The sequence below is a fragment of the Gossypium hirsutum genome, chromosome A01 (assembly GCF_007990345.1).
Source record: "Gossypium hirsutum isolate 1008001.06 chromosome A01, Gossypium_hirsutum_v2.1, whole genome shotgun sequence".
Lineage (NCBI taxonomy): Eukaryota > Viridiplantae > Streptophyta > Magnoliopsida > Malvales > Malvaceae > Gossypium > Gossypium hirsutum.
The window spans coordinates 61,597,358-61,611,629 of record NC_053424.1 but is presented as its reverse complement, the minus strand read 5'-3'; the positions used below and the strand labels follow the sequence as shown (position 1 = coordinate 61,611,629).

Here is a 14,272-nt window from a genome sequence, read left to right as displayed (position 1 = left end):
TGTTGTTTGATATGGATGACTGTGTGTAACACCCCGTACCCGAGTCCGTCACCGGAGTCAGACACGAGGGGTTTGCAGACTTAAATCACTTCTTTGCACAATCCATTTTAAATTTTCCAGACAAGCTGGCTAACTGCGTCACTGTCACCTTAAAAATCATATCTTGAGTTTCACAACTTGAAAATCATCTTCGTGATTTTTCCCTAAAACTAGACTCATATAGGCATCTAAAAATTTTTTTCTAGAATTTTTTGTCGGGCCAATTAGTACAGTCAAAGTCTCCCCTATTACAGGGATCGACTACACTGACCTTCATGCATTACGATTTGGATATCTCCCTGCACAGAGCTTCAATACTGATGCCGTTTGTTTCTATAGAAACTAGACTCAAAGAGGAATCTATACATATATGGCATGACTCCTAATTATCTCTGGTTAATTTATAATGAATTTCCAAAGTCGGAACAAGGAATCCAGAAACCGTTCTGGCCCTGTCTCACGAGAACCTGAATATCTCTTAACATACTGTCCATATGATCATTTCGTTACTTTCCTATGAAAATAGATTCATCAAGGTTCGTTTAAATAATTTATTCACTATTTAATTCCATTCCTACTATTTTTAGTGATTTTCCAAATCTACATCACTGCTGCTGTCAGCATCTGCCTTTAAGGTAGACTTTACCTATTTCATAGTTTCCATGATTCAACTAGCCCTTTTAGCATAAATAGCACAAATTATGATAGTGATTAACCATTCCCATGGCCAATCCTTGTTAAGCATATCCACACCTCTCAATAACCATATCCATACCAAATGATTATAACATTATGCTCAAACATATATAAGCCATTTTCGCATGGCTATCCAAAATTATACAAATCCAAAGGGTCCATGACCCACAACAAAATGGGTAGTCCTATACATGCCATTTTCAGAGTTCAACCAAAAGTGTACCAAAAGGGCTTTGATAGTGTGGGCGACTTCGACTTCAAAATCCCGAGTCCGATAGCTGAAGAACCAAAATCTATAAAACAGAGAATCAAAGAAACGGAGTAAGCATTAAATGCTTAGTAAGTTTTGAGCAAAGAGTTTAGACACAACCAAAGTATAGCATTCATGTAGCTAAACGGATAATTTCATATGCACAAATTTTCAATATCATACTTACTTCACATTACCAACCCTTATGTTCATACACAAAAGATCAACTTAGCCAAAGGCCGGTAGCTCATTTATCGACTGAGCGAATACAGATTTGTAAGGGATCAACTAATTCAAAGCACACACGAAACATACCTCATCGCTGGGATTTTACGAGCGTATTAATTTAAATTTTTACAGCAAGATCGCTCGTTCCCAAATCAAGCATCTTCGGGGTTTAGCCAGATATAACCACTCGCACAAGGCCTTCGGGTCTTAACCCGGATATGGTCACTAGCATAAATGCCTTCGGGACTTAGCCCGGATATAGTCGCTAGCACAAATGCCTTCAGATCTTAGTCCGGATGTACTCGCTTAGCACAAAAGCCTTCGGGACTTAGCCCGGATATAGTCGCTTAGCACAAAAGCCTTCGGGACTTAGCCCGGATATCATTCGAGTAACCATGCACATATATCAATAAATCATGACACATTCATATTTCATTTTCATTACCAAAGCTCAAACACAAGACACTTATCACATTTACAATTTCGGCTCAATAGCCACATATAAGAGCATGATTTTGATTTACTTAAGACATAATCTAATCGAATCATAATTTAAGTCCCATTGCTCGAAAACTTACCTCGGATGTTGTCGAACGATTCCGATGGCTATTCGACCACTTTTTCCTTCCCTTTATCGGATTTAGATCCCCTTTGCTCTTGAGCTTAATTTAAACAAATAAATTCATTTAATATTTTCACTTGGGCAATTCCATTCAATACATGTATGTCATACAATTTAAGTACAATGACCTTGCTCAATACTATTTAAACATCATGCATTACCGAACTTCATCAACACCATCTAACTTCATATAGAAACACATATCGTCCTAGGTCGGTACACAAGTCAAATGCATCATTTAAATTGTCAAAGTCCACAATTTAGTCATATTTCTCTATCATAGTTTCTTCACTTAAACCAAATTAACAAGCCCATATAGTCCTTGGCCGAATGCTATTTAACCCAAGTCATCAAGAATTTCATTATTTAACACCTTAGATATCCATAGCTAAATAGGTTATTTGTACATACATATATATACATAAGTGCATAGATACTATGTTACTAACAATTATTTCCTTGCTTAGCAGCCGAACCAATATGCGCATTACTTCATATCTACCCGTCACGTTTTCTCTACTTAAACCGAATAAACTTGCACATAAGGTCCTTGGCCGAACCTCACTAAAACAAGTCAACCAAAATCTTAGTATTTATCTTGTGTATAACCTTATTTACCTTCCAAAAATCGCAAAAACATCAAACTCTTAATGTTTATGTACAAGGCCGAATCTTAACATGATCCAACCTCCAACTCATTCCTTTCAACAACCAAAACCGAATGCGCAAGCCATCACCGAGATTTCGAAATTTTGCCATGGTTTGTGTAAGAAATTTGCTAATTAACTAGAAACAAGTTTAAAACTTAAGAATTTAACACAACATACTAACCTCCCCTTAAGCTCAAGGTGACCGAAACCTCTCTTCTTCCTCCTTTCAAACCGGCCAAGAAGAACCAAAGGATGAAGCCTTTCTTTTTTTTTCTAGTTTCGGCAAAATGGGGGAACAACCACACACTTTTTTTTTTGTTTTCATCATATACCCTTTCATTATTTTATTCCCATGCTCCTTATTTTATCATACTTCCCATTAAACACTAACTTAACATGTTTATGACATGTTTTTTCCCATCACACTTGGTCTACCATACTTGTCATGGCCGGCCACTACTAATTAGGGGGGGAATTGACATGCAAGTCCCCCCTTTTTATTTCATGCACTAATAGATCCTTATGCTTTGACCTATCACATTTCAAAATTTTCTCACATAAGTCCTATTTACTAAAATTCACCTACAATTAAACAAAATTCAAATATGAAATTTTCACACATGCATATATACATATAATAAGCATCAAATATGACAGCTCATTATTTTTTATGACTCGATTTTGTGGCCCCGAAACCACTTCCCGACTAGGGTCACATTAGGGCTGTCACACTGTGTGCATACGACTTAAGTACTCGATGATTGATTTTGGCATAATTGGCATATGGATAGATTATAGCATAAGTGTGAAATGTGAAAATGTATTAATGATAATCTCGGAATGAAAGTTGTTATGGTTAATCTTGATAAAGTATGATGCCTTGTGTATGCGTAAGTTGTTATGAGAATGTCATGCATAAGCTATATTTACGATTATTAAGTGTTCATTTATGCCATGTTGGATGCCATTGAGATATGTGAGTGTGCATGTGTTGTGAGGGTGGCAAAATGGCTTGAAACATAGCCTAGCATTTGTCCACATGGGCGTGTGACCCTGCTTCATGATGAAATTTTCTAAGTTTTCCCAAAAGTTTTCAAAGTTTTTGGTTTAGTCCCGAATCATCTTCGATGCATGTTTGGGGCCGCGTAAGCCCATTTAAGGGACGTTATACATATGTATGAATGTTTTTGATTTGAATGAAATTTTATAGCCTGATTTTATGTGATTGTGTATGTTTAAGTCGGTAATGCCTCGTATCTTGTCCCGACCTCGGACATCAGTAAGGGGTGTTACAAGCCATGGTTTCTCCTTGTAAAATTCGGCCATGGGAGGAAGATGGACAAAAATTGGCTTTTAATTTGGCTTTTTAATTCATTTAATTACCAAATTACTAAAATGCCATTAATGAAAAACTTTAGAAACATACCTAACCATGTCCATTTTTGTCCACCAACTTAACCAGTGGTCTAATTACCATTCATAGCAATTAAACACCTCTAGCATGTAGAACTCAACTTTTGCACTTTTTACAGTTTAGTCCTTTTTGACTAAATTGAGTGCCCAAACATCAAAATTTTCAAACCAAATTTTCATGAAATCATTCCATAAAATTGTTGACCATAAAAATATAATAAAAATAAATTTTTATACGTTAGATTTGTGGTCCCGAAACCACTGTTCCGACTAGACCCAAAATCGAGCTGCTACAACTCTCCCCTTTTAGGTATTTTCATCCCCGAAAATCTTACCAGAAAAGATATTAGAGTAATGTTCTCGTAGTTTCCTCTACCTCATTGAAGAGTCCTCTTTGAGGGAAATACTTCCAAAAGCACTCTATCATCGATTTGGAATCCAATATCTTAAATTTTCAAATTTGTATACTACTTATGTCAGTCTGAAGTTGCTTTCAACTTTCATGGATCACTTTCACCTTTTTCCTCAGAATCACAAATCAATTCCACCCCGTATATCTCTTTCCAATCACTTTTGAACTCTGAAACATAGTGTTGGAGCATATCGTCAAAGATTTGAATTACTCTTTCAGGCTTACCATCAATCCAAAGATGAATTACATTGCCAAGATGCAACTACGTGCTCAGATTATATTCCCGATCATCGGGACATCTTCAAATAACAGCATATTTATTACTCCCTAATTGAATAAATGAGCTACTACTGGGTTTCATACAACATTTTCTGCATAAGCTCTAGATAATTCATTGCACGAATTCTATCTCGGAGTAATAGTAATAGAAATCAAAATCAAAAGTCGTCTTACACTATTTTGTTTAGTTTACTACTCACTATCACATTTCTGAGGTTCTCAATCTTGCAAAAAAAACATCGCTTTAGCTTTTTAATTTAGCTATATTCAGATTTCCAACAAATAAGATTAATCATGTAACAAACACTCATCAAATGAAATAAGGTTTTCCATTCAAGCATCTGCAACTATATTTACTTCCCCAAAGGTTAACCGTTAACTATTCAAAATCTATCAATAATTCAAGCCATCAAATGTTGTCTTAATTTTAGATTTTTGTGTAAAATTAGATACTTTATACTCTTGGAATCAAGAAGCATATGACATTTTTCATCGAACAAACGATGTCATCAATTTCTTAACACAAACATACTAGTAGCCGACTCTAATTCACTTTTCAAACAATTCTTTTAATGAGACTTTAATCATCAGAAAGCATAAACTATCACTTTACATTCTTGTATTAAAACACATTCCAATCGTTCGATAGTGCATTACTAAAAAATCACAAATTCTTTACTCAATTCAAACAGAACCCAGAACTAGTGCTTCGGTTAATAACACCTTCAACTGTTTTCAACTTTGCCAACATGTAATAGACTGTTCAAACTTTCACAAATGTGATAATTTTATCAATCGGAACAACTTTAACTCATAACAACATCATTTGATTAGAACAAACCTAATAGCTATATCTCCGTATCATACTTTCAAGAATATGAATTCTTCCTTTAAACTGTCCGTCTATTCACCCATGAATGTACAAGATTTTTTTTTCTTACCTGAGGATAAACTTAAATGCATATAACTCAAATTATCTTTCAACTGACCAGCTCGCTTAGATAAAAACAACTGAGTCGATCTCAACTATCAAATAATAACATATCAAAATACTCATTTCTTCATGCTATTAAATGACTCAAACAAACAAACTTTTATAATTCCCTTAACATGTTAATCAAAGATCTTTACAACTACATTAGCTCAAGGAAACAAAATATCCTGATTGAATTCATTGACCTATATCAAACTTACCTGAGAGAAGAAAACCATTATACAATTTGAGCTTGAGCTTCCACTATCTGTACCTTTGCTGATGTCAAATCCTTTCAGGAAAATTAGACAAATCCTAATACCAGAATCACCATGTTCCTATGATCGAACCAGAAATACACCCATAATAGACATAGTTATCACAAGCCAAAGAACACACTTTAAAGATGAACCATGATTAATAATTTACGAAATAAGAATGATAAGAAAATCGAGATAAAGAAATCCAAGATGCGTGATCACGTGATTCGTAACAAGTAATAAATATTTATAATGAAGATCAAACCTAGACTAACTATTATCACGACGAAAAGGCAAGTGCACCTATCAAACAATAGTATAGTAATGGCAAGATCGGGATATCTTACCCAAGGGAACCAAAAGTACCAGTAATAACTACCTTTTATTATCTAGCCTAGGAATAAAAGGATTTGTTTATTAAAATAATTATCTAAACTAATTAACTAATTAATTAAAGTGAAGAGAAAATTTGGAAAATGACTTGAAGAGAAGCAATTGATAAATACGACACCCAATGAGGAATCCACTTAGATTTCACTTGTTATCTGACTCTGGACCGGACGATTTATTCACTTGACTTGATCCGTAAGACTCTCTAACCTATGTTATTATCCCTTTCGAGACTAATAACGTCTAACCCTCAGTTGAATTAATCGAAATTTCTTTCTTAATTAAAAACCCTAGGGGAAGCAGTAAATCACTCTATGGACTCCCATATTAGGTTTCACCATAATCTGGCAAAATCTCGTAACCCTATTTCTAGGCATTCGATCAACTCCGCTTAATTATGCCAAATCTACTTTTAGGCAGGGTCTATTCCTCCTCTGAATAAGCAAATCAAATCATGAATTAATACCCGAAATATTAACTTAAGCATTAAGAACACATAATTAAGAACAAATCAAGTATTTATCATACAGTTTAGATAATAATAACAAGATTCATCATAGGTTTTATCCCCCTTAGGTATCTAAGGGGTTTAGTTCATAATAAAATAAGAGTACATCTCAAAAGTATAAAAATAACAAAACATGAAGAAAACTCTAAAACCCCTGAAGGAATTCTGAGAGAGATCTTTAGTCTTGGAGTAGCTCCAGCTTTTGCAATGGATCGTATGGCTTCCTTCAAGTAATTCCTGGCATGTGGTTCTGTATTCCAGAAAAGTTCTGGAAGTGGCCTCCTCTCTGGGTCATACTTAGGGTGTTTATATAGGCTTTGGATTGGCTTTCTTCCTCCCTAAGTACCCTTTTCCGTGTAAAATATAACTCTTTGAAAAAGGGACACGCCCGTGTGCCATGACCGTGTGACGTGATTGCTAGGCCGTGTTCGATTCGTTAAATTGCCACGGCCTGTAGGCTCAATGGCCAGGCCGTGTGAATCGTGTAAACCTTGGTCGACACCTCCGAAGGCCACGACCGTGTGAGATGCCCGTGTGGTAAGGCTTAGGTCGTGTGATCTTTTCAATTTGGTCTGTTTTGTCCCTTTTTAGCTCGTTTTTGGCTCCTTTTGACTCTTGGTGCTCTCCTGAGTACAAAACATGAAATAACAGGATTAAGAACACCAAAATCCACAAATCTAGTAGTAAACATCCATAAATATGCTAAGTATTTGGGGTAAAACTATGTATAATTTGGCTTTTATCAAACAGCCCCACACTTAAGCATTTGCTTGTCCTCAAGCAAAACTCTCATTTACTGGTAGAATTCATTCTTTTCAATCACATGATCAGTATTGATAATGTTACAAACTATTCCACAGAATATCATACAGTGAGAATTTAACTATAGGGGCATTAAAAGCCTCAAACAATCTAAATCTGATATTTTGATAATAAAATCATAAGTAATCTCCTTCCTCTAAGTAATTAACTTTAGTCCTAAATATACTAGAGATGACATCCTCACTAAAGATTCACTAAAATCACTCAAAGTGTTTAAGGTTCAAGATTAAGCACTCGATTCTCTAACATGAAAAGTTATTACCATAGGCTTGCATGAAAATCAAATCTCCACCACTTGTAAATGATATGATACACTAATCAAAAGGTCTTTGCATGGTTGTAATGGGGTTTAGGTTACAGGTATGGATACAAGCTGAAGAAAAGGGGTTAAAATCGAGATGATTTCAATATGTTACCCCACTATCAAAAACTTAATTACTGAACCACAAACGAATATCTAGAACTATTTTATATGAGTTCATGACAACTTTAGCTTGCTGAGAATTACATTTTTTTTAAGAACAAATCAAGTCAATATAATACAAAAATCATACTTCATGATTCAGTAACAAAAAGTGGGAACATAGTGAGGTAATAATATTAAATTTAATCTCGATAAAAAGGTAAATTAAGGAAGAGGATTTCAACAATAATGGGTTAATGGGTTGATGATAAGGTTTAATCAATAAAAAAAAGTTAGTAGCCTCAAAGGGGGTTCGTTAAGGGTTTAATTATGTGGGAAGGCTTTTTATGGAGTAAATGGGTTAAATCCTAAGTGCCTTTATCATCTCAGTATATCAAATCATACGTGTGATCTCGACATGTATAATCGAAGCAAGTTCTAGAATAACAGTTCAATGTTGACACATTCAAACCACAAAAGAAGTGAGCAAGAAAGAAAGCTATATGCTTAAAAGGCTCAAAAATCTCACAAAAAATTTATGTTTTTGATGTCATTTCTGTATATTTAGGATTTCAAGATAATACCTCAATTTACGTGAAATAGTCTAAAAATTTTATTTCTCAAAATATCAACTTATCATGCTTGATTCTTTAAGGTCCTATAATCAAATAATCATGCATAATTCCCTTGGTCTAATTCACGACATATCAACAATAATTATAGATCAATCAGAATTCATTCTTATCAATATTATGAGAATATCACTTAAGCACAAGACCAAATTCAGGGATTTGAGAATAATGCAAAAAGTTAGGTTTCATGTTCACCCCTCCACACTTAAGATGTACATTGCCCTCAATGTACAGATATAGAATATTCAAAATAAAGAAAATCATAAGAGGAAAGGAGGTGAAACTCCCAGTTATGTGGATGTAGAGCTTGATTTTGAGGATGGAGTGTTCGGGGAAAGTGGTAGCTGCCATTGTTCTTGGCTAGATGAAGAAAGTGGGTCATTGAACATGGCACTCGTGAGGTATTGTTTCCCTTTTGTTTCCTCATTTCGTAAAATATTCCTAGCAGCTTTGCTTGAAAGTCTGTAGAATCATGAAGAGCTTATTAACAGTTGGTGTGGAAGAGAGTGTAGTGGAATTACTTGTTAGAAATACCAGAAAATGGAAAAAAGAAAAATTTACTAATATAGATATTTCTTTCAAAATAAATTAATAAAATTGAAATGAAAATAAAAATCAAAAGAAAAAGAAAAATAAATAAAATAAAATAAATAAAAAAATAAGAGGATTCAATGATCCTCGTCGGGGGGCCCTCAGGTGGTGGTGCTGGAGTGGCGATGTGAAAGTGCTGGCACAGCTGCTGCATCATGGCCTGTATATCGTCCATCTGTTGGTCCCATCGCCGATCTCACTCGTGAATCATCTTGAACTGCGTAGTGCAATACTGCTCGAAGTGGGCGAGTTAGTCAGCAAGATGTGCCAATAAAGCAACTGCATGAACTGGTCGTTCCCTAGGTGGTACGGTGGAAGGCTCCTCATGCTGTGGGGGAACATCATCAGGGATGTCCTCAAGATCCTCCTCGTCAATGGTATGCAATAGACGGTACTGAAGAGAATCGGTCCCATGTCGACGGTCTATCATTCTCATGTGTAATATAGTCGTGATGCCTTGTGTGGACATCTGATCGATCAGGGTAAGTGCTGATGACTGGGCCACAGTGTTGAGGAGGCCGAAGTGTCTGGCAAGGCGCGTCACGTAGGGGTCGATGGAGATCACTCCCTTCCTATGCCGCTCGGTTTGATGGCGAATGGCGAAAGCAATCAAGTAGGCCAAGTCAGTCACGTGTGCATTCGCCATGCACCATAAATAGTAGGCGTCGTGGGTGTTGATGACGCCGGTGCTCTCTTTCCTTCTGGTCAAGGTGTGTGCCAATATGGCATGGAGATATCGTAGGGAAGGGGGGAGAGTTGAGGCCTTCGAGCAGTTGGGGTCGTAGGTGGACGAGAGTGGTGCCAAAGCCTTCCAGCACAAGGAGGGGGAGATGTGGATATTGCGTGGTAGTGCATTCATGTCCTCCTCCTCCATAAACTAATCGGTGTAAAGTCCCAGAGCAACTCCAAACTCTGGGACACTCATCGCACGAACTAGACCGCCTAATCGGAAGTGAATGGTGCCTGGGTTGTCATTTTTAGTCATCACCACCTATAAATGAAAAGTAGAGCATAATTCTAAAGTTAGCTTTAAATAAGTGGGCTCAGTAATAGCAAAGAACCGTTCCTATGGGTCTATGGATAGGAGGGCGCGGATGGCATCAACGAGCGGGACTTACTTTATGGTAGCCCAGTCGATACAAAGACCTCTGGTGATGGGTCGCGTGCGTAGTATCTAAAATAGCTCCTCCTGCGAAGCTTGTAGAAATTCAAGGAACGGGTCCAAACTTCGGCTGTAGCACGTACCGTGGAAGAACCCAGCCCCTTACGTCTCTTTGAAGAAGGGATTGCGACCTTTTTGCCTCTTGATGACGACATAATGTACCTGAAAATACATGAGCATTGATAGAATCCAAGATACATCAGTAGTTAAACAATAGGCCTAAAATTAGTATATGCTATTTAGTAGCTTAAACAAGTCAAATATAGAATATTCTAAAGCAAATTCCTAACTTGTATAAAACATATTTGTAATAGTAACAATATCTATGCAAAGCATGTAGAATACTACTGTAGCAACATAAATTGGAAAAATAAGGTTGAGGAAGCCGTGTGGTGGGAAAATGAAGGGTATAGGGAGGGGGAAATGGGGATTAATACAAGGGGAGTGGATTTAAGGGTGGTTTGGGGCTTGGGGAAGTGAGAATCTGGGGAATGGTGGCCGGAATAGGGATTAGGGGTTGGGGGAGGGTAGATTTCGGCTAGGGTTTTGAAAGGAGGAAGAAGATGAACAGTGGTTTGTTTATATAGGGGAGGGTCACATGGCCTAGGGCCACGCCCGTCTACTTTGAGGGTGAGCCTGTGTTTTTTGAATTTTGTGAGTTAGGTCATGCGCGGCTACTACCACATGCCCGTGTGTCTTGGGCTTGTGTCAAACACGGCCATGTCGCATGGCTGTGCCTAGCTTTGTTAGCTTCTCCCACGCCCATGTTTTATGGAAGCACACCCGTGTATTGTTGTACACGGCTGAATGGCATGGGCATGTCGCACGCCCGTGTCGAAGAAACAGAATTGAGCCTTGTCCCTGGCACGCCTGTGGGTTTCTATTCCTAAGCCCGTGTTTTTCCTATCAAGTTCACCCACAGCCATGTCGCACGGCCGTGGGGATTTATCGTACCCTGTGTTTTGGGGAAATCATGTCCTGCTTCAACAAGGCCGTATTGCACGGCCGTGTCTCTTCCTCTGTTTGGCCATTGCTTTAGGCACGCCCGTGTGCCTAGCCGTGTGTGCTGAAATGGTTTGCAATTCAAAGACTAAGTTAATTGATTCGAAATGTGAGAAGTTAAAAATAAAGAAATCAAAATATGTTAGAGCTCGGGTTGCCTCCCGAGAAGCGCTTATTTATAGTCTAAGCTCGACTTACCTCTCCGTTGATTTATCATTATGGTTTGAGGAGTTCATACTCCTTGTTCCTATTGTCAATCTTACAATAAGGTTTTAATCGGGTGTTGTTTACCTTAAAAGTGCCGAACTTGGGATGACTCACCTCAACCGTACCGAATGGGAAAATACTGAGTACCATAAGAGGGATTTCCTTATTTGGTGTGGTAGTGACAATGTAGGGATATGCGGCATCTAGTAAGACTTTATCGCCAACCTAAAGTTTATTAGGAGAGGTATCGAACTTGTTCTGGCGTAGTTTCAATTTATCACGTGTTCTCGGTTTGTGTGGTCGCCATTTATCTAGCTCCTCTATTTGAAGCCTTCGTTCCTCATGGGTGTCTTTGTTCTCTACATGATAATAGTGCACTGTCTCTATTGTCTTGGTTCGAGGGGGTTCCTGCAAGGATGATTGAGTATTAGTTTTATCATCGATGGGTTATATAGCGTTATCTTGAGTTTTAGAGATTTTGACTGAGTCGCGTGCTTGCAGTGTTACTGCGTCGTCACCTACACAAAGTGTTAGCTCTCCTATGCCTACATTAATAATGGTTCTGGCAGTTGCTAAAAAGGGTCTTCCTAAAATTAAGGTACCTCGTTATCCTCATCCATATCTAGGACGACAAAGTCTACTAGGTAAATAAACTTATCAATTTTAACGAGAACATCTTCAATAATACCCTTAGGAAATCTAACTATTTTGTCAGCCAATTGTATGCTCATCCTAGTCTGTTTGGGTTTTCCGAGATCGAGTCATTTAAACATTTTATAGGGCATAACATTTATACTTTCCCCTAGATCAGCAAAAGCATTATTCACAAATAAACTACCAATTAAGCAAGGAATTGTAAAACTCCCTGGATCTTTCAATTTGTTAGGTAGCTTATTCTTTAGAATAGCTGAGCAGACTGCATTGAGTTCCATATGCGATGTAGCGTCTAATTTCCTTTTATTGCTCAGAAGTTCCTTTAAGAATTTTGCTGAGTTGGGCATCTGCGAAAGAACTTCAATAAAGGGTAAGTTAATATGTAATTGCATTAAGAGTTTGAAAAACTTACTGAATTGTTCTTCTGTTCTGTCTTTCGTCATTGCTTTAGGATATGGCAGACGAGGTTCATGATTCGTACTTACCTGTTTGGGATCATTACTGTTTACCTCTTCTGGTCCTTTGTTCATCGCGTTGTTTTGTTGTAATTCTGGCTCGGGTGCAATGAGTCCGTCCTTATTTTGAGTGCTAATTGCATTGAGGTGTTCCCTCGAATTAGGTTCAGTATTACTTGGTAAGCTACCTTGTGGTCGTTCGGAATTAGTTTGGATAGCTGGCCTATCTGAGTTTCGAGTCCTTGGATCGATGCTTGTTGATTCTTAAGTGTTGTCTCGGTATTTTGGAAACGGGCTTCTGACACTGAGATGAATTTAGAAAGCATCTTTTCAAGGTTTGGTTTCTTCTCTTGTTGATAAGGTGGCTGTTGAAAACCCTGAGGATTTTGTGGCTTTTGATTCCCTTGACCACCCCAGGAGAAATTTGGGTGGTTCCTCCAACCTGCATTATAGGTATTACTGTATGGGTTATTTTGAGATCTAAAGTTATTGTTACCCATATAGTTGACTTGTTCTTCTTTAGTTGTAGGATTGAAGGATTGGTATTCTGTATGCACACCTCCTCTGCTTGAGTCACACCTTATTACTGGATGTACCTGCGTAGAATCAAGAAAACTATCAATCTTTTTATTGAGAAGTTCTACCTGATTAGAGAGCATGATGACTGAATCGATGTTATAGACGCCGGCTGTTTTCATTGGCTTTGTCCTCATAACTTGCCACTGATAGTTGTTCAGTGACATCTCCTCTATGAATTCATAGGCATCTTCTGATGTTTTATTTCATAGGCATCTTCCGGTGTTTTATTGTTGATGGTTTCGCCAGCAGCTACATCAATCATTTGTCTTGTCGAGGGATTCACACCATTGTAGAATGTTTGAACTTGTAGCCAAAGCGGTAACCCATGGTTAGGGCACCTTCTCAGTAAGTTCTTGTATCTCTCCCATGCATCGTAAAGTGTTTCTAAATCCATCTGCACAAAAGAAGAGATATCATTACGTAATTTAGCCGTTTTTGCTGGCGGAAAATATTTTAGTAAAAATTTCTCGGTCATTTGTTCCCAAGTAGTGATAGACCCTCGTGGTAACGAGTTCAACCACTGCTTGGCTTTGTTTCTCAGTGAAAAGGGAAATAACCAAAGATGAATGGCATCATCAGAAACGCCATTGATTTTGAATGTATCGCAAAATTCAAGAAAATTCGCCAAGTGCGTGTTGGGATCTTCATCTTACAAACCATCAAACTGAACAAACTGATGTACCATCTGAATAGTGTTAGGTTTTAATTCAAAAGTATTTGTAGCTACAGAAGGTCTAACTATGCTAGACTCAGTTCCTGTTAAATAAGGTTTAGCATAATCATACATAGTACGTGGAGTAGGATTTTGATTAGCCGCAATTACAGGAGGTAGCTGATTACCTTAGTTTTCAGCCATCTCGTCAGTTGGGGTTTGAGTATCGTCTTCTCGCTCGTTCTCCATGTATCGTAAGCTACACCTTATTTCTTTTTGATTTTTTGCAAATTGTACGATCGATTTCTTTGTCAAAAAGTAATGGTCCTGACGAGTTTCTTCTAGTCATAAACTATAAAAACCTGCCAAGAGAGAGAAAAAGTAAATTAATAA

The 14,272-nt window shown here is 37.5% G+C and overlaps 1 non-coding gene across 1 annotated transcript; it reads left to right on the top strand.

Moving 5' to 3' along the window:
• The first annotated feature begins 13,547 nt into the window (after positions 1-13,547).
• On the top strand, positions 13,548-13,654 carry LOC121206616 (small nucleolar RNA R71). Its single transcript, XR_005901681.1, has one exon. It is a non-coding gene; the product is annotated as a small nucleolar RNA R71 (small nucleolar RNA).
• The last annotated feature ends 618 nt before the right edge of the window (positions 13,655-14,272 follow it).